We start from the raw sequence: 10,421 nt of genomic DNA, 5'->3' as shown, positions 1-10,421 counted from the left end.
TTATATGAATCATTGTGAATTCAAGTATCTTTCGAACGCAATATACAGATAAGATATTCCCTAACTTCTATGGAAAATTCTATAGACTTTGTTTCGAATGGGTTTTCCGCCGTCTTGTGTTTTTTTCTTGAATTTCATCTTATCATAATCACACCGAAAATCCATGGCTTTTTAAAACAAAAAGATTAAGAGTTATGTACATCATTCTTCCCAAAATAGATTTTGACATCATTTTTTTTTTTATTTTAAGAAGGTTTTCAATTGAGATGAAAAATGACTGTTAAACGTCCATTGCCAAGTTAGACGCATATTCAGGAAGAGAACATGTAAATGTGATATGAATATGCACAATTCGTTTAACTACACCAATATGAAAGGTTACAGTCCAAAGATAGATAGCACATTCTACTTGAATACATAAATCTCACTCCAGACCGATCAGTCTTTGTTTTAACTCATTATATTTTGTGTGCTTTGAGCAGAAGCTTCAACTTGCAATGGAAAAGTTAATAATTTGAGTTGAACGGGAATCGAAAACATGGCCATCCGAACTCGACGTGAATACGTTGCAACGAGACGATGGGTAATTGAAGACATAGTACAGCCAGGCAAATGTTTGTTTTGCCAAAATTCATTCATTTATTGCATTGATGGTTGTAAACACATACCCGTAGTGGTACAACTATCCCATATAGGTTTATTGGTAGTTATAAAATAAAAAAGGGGATTCAAATAATAAAGTGTATCAATTATATTTTACAAATAGGTTCATTACATAAAATTGAGAATGGAAATGGGGAGTATGTCAAAGAGACAACAACCCGACCAAAGAGCAGACAAAGGCCGAATGCCAGCAATGGGTCTTCCACTCAGCGAGAAAATCCCGCACCCGGAGGTGGTCCTCAGCTGGCCCCTAAATAAAATTGTGTACTATTTCAGTGAAAATGGACATCACACTAAACTCCAAAACATATAAATGAACTAAAATTAAAAAACATACAAGACTAACAAAGGCAAAAACATATTTATAATGAATAAAAAGTTACCAGTCCGGAAATAAGTTCTCTCCGTTTACGATTTTTTTGGCTTGATTATGAATTATTGTTGATAAAAAGTAAAATCACAAAAATACTGAACTCCGAGGAAAATTCAATCGGAAAGTCCCTAATCACATGGCAAAATCAAATGACAAAACACATCAAACGAATGGACAACAACTGTCATATTCCTGACTTGGTACAGGCATTTTCAAATGTAGAAAATGGTGGATTGAACCTGGTTTTATAGCGCTAAACCTCTCACTTGTACGACAGTCTTATCAAATTTCGTTATATTTACAACGATGCGTGAACAAAACAGACATTATAAATAAAATAGTCAAAATATGGGTACAGCAGTCATCACTGTGTTACAATATCAAAACAAACAATTATTTACAAAAAAAGCACAAAAGCATCTATCAAATTAAGACCCACATTCATTGCTTCGCGTGTCTGACGTCAGAAAATGTAAACGTCACATAAGAAAAAAGTTTGTCATTCAATGTCTATTCAAAACAATTTTATAATTTCACATGGGGAATGTTGATAAACATGGGATAAACAGATCTTACACATGTTTACCGTGTTGATTACTGGGATTTTGCACAAACATCAATGTAAATGTTCCGTTTTGAATCTTATTTGCGATTTTAGTAATACATTTCAAGAATCATTAAGACTTCATAAAATGTATGCTTAAATATGTTTTCACGTAGTTCCAATTGAGAGGTTATGCTAGCTATAAAAACAGGTTTAATCCACCATTTTCTACATAAGGAAACGCCTGTACTAAGTCAGGAATATCACAGTTGTATTCCATTCGTTTGGTGTGCTTTGAACTTTTTATTTAGCTATTTGATAAGAGACTTTCCGTTATGAACTTTCCTTGGAGCTCGGTATTTTTGTTATATTACTTTTTAATAATGTGGCATAAAGTACACATATATATGAGTCCAATAATCACAAAGGTTTTATACAGTTCCTTCTTTCTGCTTGTGGTCTCTCTATAAGTTTTAATTTGATGAAACATTCTGGATGCGAGCGGATATACATTTAGTTTTCAATAAATGGTTTTGTAATATTTTTTACAATTACAGAAGTGAAAAATGAAACTAACATATCTAGGACCGAGTATTTGATACTCAGATAATTACACTTATAGATAAAATGCATTGTCAAATGAAGTCTAGTTGTACCCTAGAGTTTTTATGTTTGTCATTTGTGTATTTTTGCCAAATTTGCAAAGTTATAATATTTGATAAATCTGCAAAATATATCAACAATAAATACACAAAAGGAGGTGCAGATGTTTCATGTATATTTGTAATCAATTCGTTCAAGTGTATAGCTAGATATCACGTGGAGCAGGATTTGCTTACACTTCCTGATCACATGAGAGCACCCCCGGTTTATGGCTGTGTTCGTGTTGCTCATCTGTCTACGGTTTTCTATTGTGTGTTTTGTGTACTGTTGTTGTTCCTTTGTTCTTCTTCGTTTTTTTTTGCCATGTCATTGTCAGTTTATTTTCGACTGTTTGGATGTCCCTTATGTATCTTTTTCCTCCCTTCTCGATCTTCTACATACTAAAGACATGAATATAGAAGTTGTATCTCATTTGAACTTCGTTTGCATACTATTGTATATGCCATGATTGTTTCGGGGGAATATATGGGCGGGTACATACTTTATTTCTAAATCTTGGAGATAATGGTCCATTGATTTTGCGTAACCTGCCTGAAGTTATTTTTATTTACGACCAGTTTTTTTCAACAGGATTTGCTAAAATTATATAATTACAGTTTGATTATTTTAATAATATTGTTGCGTTCAGTTTCTCTGTTTAAAAAGAACAGAGTCTAGAAGTTTTATTCATATAATAATTGAAAAGATTAACATGTTCTTGTATTCTAATCAATATTTAAAGAAATCAGAATTCAGAATAACGCAATTCATGTAAAACATTTCTTTCAAAATTGAGATAACAGGACATTTTAAGAAAAAAATGGTGGGTTGAACCTGGTTTTGTGACATGCCAAACCTCCCGCTTTAATGGCAACGTCAAACACAACACCAAAACGACAACATCACATGACAGGACCACAATACAAATAAATGGGAGAACATATAGGACAAAGAAACACACGAATAGTAGCTAACAAAAGGTACTAGGCTGAAAATTCAATACGCCAGACGTGCGTCTCTTCCACACAAGACCATCCAGTCACGCTCAGATGAAAAAAACTTGAAAGCCAAAACAAGTACAAAGCCGAAGAGCACCGAGGACCAAAACTTCCAAAAAAATGCGCCTAACACGGCCAGGGTTTTTTGCCTGGGACAAGAACATCCTTATTATTTAGAAAAATTTATAATTTTGCAAACAGTAAATTTTATAAAATGACTATATAATAGATAAACATGATAAAACCGAATTGGGGACTAACTACAGAATAAAAACGGATACATTACATAAAACAATAAACGAAGTGTTGAACGATACCGTATACGATACAATAAGTTACCATATTCCAATCGACAATTGCATACGTTACAAACGCTGACCGGACGTTGAGAAAACGAAAACTTGACGCTATACGAAAAACGCCCTAGCGAATCAAGAATGAAGCAAGCGTTAGCATTTACGTTATTAAAACTGTAACGACTTAGATTTCAAAAGTATATCGAGCATACGCATAGTGTTAAAGCGCCTTTAATTTACGAACATCAATAACAGGGATGACCAATTTACGCAAAAGGTGTTCGAACCGAATTATGAGGAAGAACGAATGAAATCGACATTACGTGAGTTATATGGTGAGACTAACAAATGTGTTGACTAACACCGTGTCTCTTTGTTTCAATTTACTAGCATACTGTTTTTGGTACTGTATTATGATATGCCATAATAGTCGTCTGATTGGAGTGGATTCGTCCAGCGATTTCTTTAGTTTGTATGCGTTACCTTGATTTGTACTTTCGTAAGCGATCAATGAGATTTGAACATTAATAAATTACTGTTGCCTTAATTATACAGATAATGCAGTTGACAAAATTTACACTTGTCCTCGCTATAAACAATAAAATGAACAATAACTCCTACTTACTCAAATTATGTGGCGGCCATATGCAATTTTGCTTCGAAATGATGTCTTTTTGTTCCAATGTAGATAACATGACTGACATTTGCCTAGCTCCTGTATGGTTTTCAACGCCCTGCTTAACAGGTACTTTCGTAACAAAATCTCTTGGTATTGAAATTTTTTTTTCGAATTTTCCGTTTGACATTGTAACATTATAAAATAATAATACAAAGTTTAACGCACTAATAATAGTGAATGTAATAACCAGTCCTGAAGGTTGTATTACACGCATTGGACAGCTAGGTGTACTCTAGAAGAAATTTAAAAAAAATACTTTAATCATTTATGATAACGTTAATGCAAATCATCAAATAACCGTAGATATATAACATATAAAGAATAGATAAAGTTGGGCAAACAAATGAAAGAATAGAGAAAACAAAAGCATATAAATGAAGAATACAGTAATGAAGATCCCTACCCAGGTACTCGTGCATGTTTTAAGCACATTATAATTCAAACCAAAAGCATAATATGCAAGTAAGTGACATGCATGATGTTTGTTACGTGTTACCTACCAAATGATACTCAGCGAAGTGTCCCTTACATATGAATATCCTTATTTGTAATCCAAGCAGAACAGTATATTCAAATTAGCATCTGATATACAGTCACAATGTCCCTAAATGTCTAAATTCATGTTATCACGGTCCTCTCAGAGTTCTAAGAATTTCTTCTTTTGAAATCATTTTGTATATCATCTTTTTCCATCTAAACGTGTTTGCTTTTACTGCCTCTTTTTTCTTAATAACACAAAGAAACTAGTAAATCGAATATCCTTATTAGACTGACCCTAAAGCTATTATGCAATACCAATAGTGACTCATGCTTGGCTTTAGAAAGTTTAATCGTTAACAGAGAATATGCACATATAATAGAGCTTAAGACCTACAACATAAATTGAGCGCCTTTCAAATTGTGTAAATGTTTGACCAAAATATATGGTTAATGCAAAATGCAAATCTATAGGTAATTAAATCAGAACTTATCTGAAGAGACATTGATTGTCGAAATGCGCATCTGGTGCAGAAAATTGGTAACGTTTATTCTATTATCTAGCAGTAGACTAGCAGTTTTTAAATACGAGAGTAGAATTATCAAAAACAAACCTAACACGAATTGAAAATTCCATATAGGATAAAAGAGGGGCGAAAGATACCAAAGGGATATTCAAACTCTTAAGTCGAAAATAAACTGACAACGCCATGGCTGAAAAAGAAAAAGAAACCAAACAGACAGACAAACAATAGAACACAAAACACAACATAGAAAACTACATACTGAGTAACACGAACCCCACCACAAACTTGGGGTGATCTCAGGTGCTCCAGAAGGATAAACAGGTCCTGCTCCACATGTGGCACCCGTGGTGTTGTTTATTTTAGTACAAACTCGGTAAAAAGTTTAATTCGGTAGGTCACATTCGGGAAAAGGGGACGGGATTGTAGTTACGTCATTGGGAACATATCCGCTATCATCTGTGAAACGTATATTCCGTAACAGTCTACCAACTCGTGATGGCGTCCGTAAAATTTACGAAGGGATGATTGCAACTTCATCACTTGGAACTCTTGGTTTAATAGCTTCCTTGTAAGCAGCAACCCTCTATCAAGGAAATCATGATAGAAAAGCAAGCCCTGGAGCACGTATCAACAGGGAGATATATACTCCGTATGCAGGCGCTGCTGGACTGTTACTGCATAAAAATGGAAAGTTCACAATTGGGAAGCTGAAATCATCTCTTTTGTCATTAAGTTTTGTTTTCAACCGACCCTTATTGTCAATTTCTAGATGTAAGTCAAGATATGAGGCAGACTTAACTGTATCTGTTGTATCCTTTATCTTAAGTTCGATGGGATAGATGCGTTCAACATAGTCACCAAATTTTGAATTATTTAGTGAGAGAACATCATTTATGTAGCGGAAAGTTAAAGGATACTGCTAACTTCTTTTCTTTCCTCCTCCGAAGAAGGGCACAGTTAGTTCACATGGGAATGCCGATTGTTTGTTGAAAAACACGTCCTCAAAACGTAACAAATATGTTGTCAATCAAGAAATCAAGCATCTTGATAATGTCAGTTTCAGATAATTTTTTGTTTGAATCAGAGTGATTTTTTACAAAGTAGGATTTATCCCTCCCTAGGACCAGATACTTGTATCTACGTTGGTCATTCTTTTTTATGAAACAAAGCAGGACCAACTCTTTCAATTTGTCTTTTAGTTTGGAATGGGGAATACTTTTGTAAAGTGTAGAAAATTCAAATGTTTAATGCTATTGCAAGATGAGAGAGTCATATTGTATGTACTATGGCATTTTGAAGTATCCACATCTGATTCACGCCACCACTGGAATAGGTTTTGCAAGCTTTAGAGCCCGGCTTTGATTGCTGATAAGATTGATGTTAATAATTTAAAAAGAGGTTTCGTGGAGCACTTGGAAGACCCGGCAATAAACCGTTGTTTGTCAGGACACTTAAGTACTTTAGGTATCCAATACAGTGTTGGAAGATCCAGTTCTTCATCTCTGGTTGAAATTCCAAAGGAACATAGAACAGACCTATGATTATCCAGGATTTCCTCCTTAGTGTCATGGGGGTATATAAAGTCAACAGTAGTATACCGCTACAGTAGTATATGTTGAGTTTCCAAGTGAATTGTCAATACCTAATTCATTTATCAAGCATTTTATGTAATTTTATTTACACAGAAAAACTATGTTGTTTGGGGCTTTATCTGCAGGGACAACAACATATTTGTCATGAAGGTAGGACAAGTGTTTAGCAACATTTTGGTCATTAAAGATTGATGTATCTTGGGTATTAATAGACCCATTCAGTTTCTTAATTCTGATTTGTATTAACGACCTCACAGTCATTATCCATTCGGAAAGCGTATCTACGTCTTCTTTCTCGCGTTTAGCCCATTGCCTGGCATAATCCTCTACTGAATCCATCAGTATTTTAAAGTTGTGTTTCGAATTGATGGATTTAGGCCCACGATTTTTCGGGCCTTTAAATAACACATTTCGCAGAGAAGTGTTATTGACAATGTTTAGGTCACCAGTAATAACGTGGCTAGCCTCACCTACTTAAGGTTGTACCATATTTTCTTTTACTAATTATTTAGTTATCAACAGACACTTAAACAAAACTTAACGTAAACTCGTGTTTGTACCGCAACACATACTACTGCGATGATAATACCCTTTGCGAATAGCAGTCCAACTGCAGTCCAGTCTTACTAAAACTACATTTATATTAGTTTATTTACATTCGGAGCTGATTGTCCTTTATTAGAATCTCTAAAACTCAAAACTGAAATCCTAGTTTCCGTAAATAATTGATTACATTATGCGTTATATGGTCAAAATGAAACATAGCAAAGTAGCTCAAATTTTGATTGCCAATCATATAGTTTTACTTTTTTTTCTTTTTTTTTTTTACAATTAAACAAAACTTTATTGCACAACTGCTGTTTTACATTTTATCCAGATTACAGCGTTAGTCTGGATACTCCTGTGATTAGTTACTGAACTTCCAGGGAATAAAAGTTCAGCAAATAAATACGAATGTTAATTTTACAATTTCTTACATAATTTCATTTCTAAACATTGTTAATATATTTCTAAGTTGGTGTCACATGTTTACGGATAAAAATCATTCTACTCACCTGGTTGACTTGTTTTTCTTGAATCGATGTTTAATCATTGACCTTTTGACCCAATAAAATGTTGAACAGGTGTATGAGACCGTTAGGAAAGCACACGGTTTTTGTTAACTTTCTATTCATTCGAACATTTTGGATTTACTTTAATTAAGTTTGTTCACTTTCGTCATGGTAAGTATGCTAGATTATTTCTAATCTAAATTATTTCCAGTAAACATATGATTTATATTTGTACACAATATTAAGTTATACAGTAAATGCAGATCGTAAAAACCTGTAACAGATACACACAGTATTTTATTCTTACAAAATATTCTTCTTTTCTTCGTTTCAAGCGTATATAAATATTATCTTTGGTGGAAATATATATGATTTGTAAAAACTTTATAATTTTGAATATAAAAGATTTTTTCCGTAAGATACATGTACTGTACATATAGTTTTTCACTAGAGATCAAATGACATGGATGTAACTAATTAAATGGTTAATAAATGACCTTCAACAATGAATACAAACAATGCCGTATGGTCAAATATTCATTAACAACGACATGACGATTATACAAACCATAAAACATTTCACATCTTAAAAACACCAAATTATTGTATGTTATATTCATGTCAGAAAAAAAACATTGTTCAAAAGAGCTCAAACGTAAATTACAAAATCTATGCTGAAATGTTTAACACACAAGTTAAATATAAACGGTAAGGGAGGGGAGGGGTATGCGTAAAAGAAGTTAGAGCTTGTATCTGACATTAGAGGAGTAGCATTTTAAACATTGGTTTACTACTGTTTGATTAATCTATAAGGCAAAATGTACACGACGGATGCCACATGTGGAGCAGGATCTGCTTAACCTTCCACTTGAGATCACTCTCAGTTTGTGGTGGGGTTTGTGTTGCTCAGTCTTTACCTTTCCATGTTGTTCTTTTGTATACTGTTGTTTGTCTGTTTGTCTTTTTCTTTTTTTGCTATTACGTTGACTTATGAGTTTAAATGTTCCTATGGTATCTTTCACCTCCCTAAGCTAAACATAATGTTTATTACTTAATTTAGCCATTTTATTAGATAAATGCATGTTATGAATTGACATAATTATAAATCTTTCCAGGCACTTAACACAAAACCTGGAAAAAAAAGACATTTTACAAAATGCCTGACATTATTACATAGAACACGTAGAATGAAATGTTTACACAACTGAGCCACTGAAATTATTTTTGTTATCCAGAGCTGTTTATTTTATAATGATTACTGAATTCAACAGTATGTATGATAAGAGTTTTGACAATTTAAAACACTTTTCTAATGAATTATGAAACGTTATAGTCGCTGTAGATCTATACTCATATTTCTAAGAATGTCGCAACAATCTATTCTTTAGAATGATGCAATGGTATGTCGTTGAGATAATCTAAATAAGATAAAAGACAAATTAAAAGAGTTGGTCCTACTTTGTTTCATAAAAAAGAATGTCCAATGTAGATACACGTATCTTGTCTTGTGGCGAGATAATTCGTACTAGTACTTGCTAAAATATTCCTGATTGACAACATATTTGTTACGTTTGGAGGACGTGTTTTTGAACAAATAATCCGGATTCCCATGGGAACTAACTGTGCTCCCTCCTCTTTTAACCGACTTGTTCCTTAATTCGTATGAGGCTTACGTCATACGGGATTATCTAAAGAAGAATGAACAGAAGCTTGTATTATCTTTTGACTACACGTTCCGCTGTAAAGATGATGTCCTCTCACTAAATAATTCAAAGTTTATTGACTATGTTAAACGCATTTATTCCATCGAATTTGAAATAAAGGATACAACATATACTGTTAAGTCTGTCTCATATCTTGACGTACATCAAGAAATTGACCAAAAAAAATGAAGGTTGGTTGAGAACAACACTTTACGACAAAAGAGATGATTTCAGCTTCCCAATTGCGAACTTTCTATCTCTATGTAACAATATGTTAGCAGCACCTGCATATGGAGTTTATATTTCCTAGTTGATACGATATTCCAGAACTTGCATTTACATGACATGACTTCCTTGATAAAGGTCGCGGCCTACAAAGAAGCTATTAAACCAAGAGTTCAAGTGGTACAGTTTAAAACATCCCTTCGCAAAAATTTACGGACTGTATCACGAGTTGGTTGACCGTTATGGAATATTTGTTTCGCAGATCACGACGGATATGTTCCAATTGTCGTAACCACAATCCCATCCTCTTTTCCTCAAATGTGACCTATCGAATTACCAGATTTTTACTTCCATGAGCAACACGACGGGTGCTACATGTGGAGCAGAATCTGCTTACCCTTCCAGAGAATCTGCGGTCACCCCAAATTTTGTTTAGAAGAGGTTTGTGTTGCACTTGGTTTAGTTTTGAAGTGTTGTTCTTTGTGGTGATTTTTAATTTCCAATGCTTGTGTTGTTTATATCGGTACAGTCGCGTCTATCCTTTGTCATTAACAATTTCAAATTTTCACAGTCGTTCAAGTTTCAGGGTTATAAATAAGAAAATATGGTATGAGTGCCAATGAGACAACTATCCATTAAAGTCACAATGT

The sequence above is a fragment of the Mytilus californianus genome, unplaced genomic scaffold, assembly GCF_021869535.1.
Source record: "Mytilus californianus isolate M0D057914Y unplaced genomic scaffold, xbMytCali1.0.p SCAF_3, whole genome shotgun sequence".
Taxonomy (NCBI): Eukaryota; Metazoa; Mollusca; class Bivalvia; order Mytilida; family Mytilidae; genus Mytilus; species Mytilus californianus.
Note: the sequence above shows the minus strand (reverse complement) of the source record.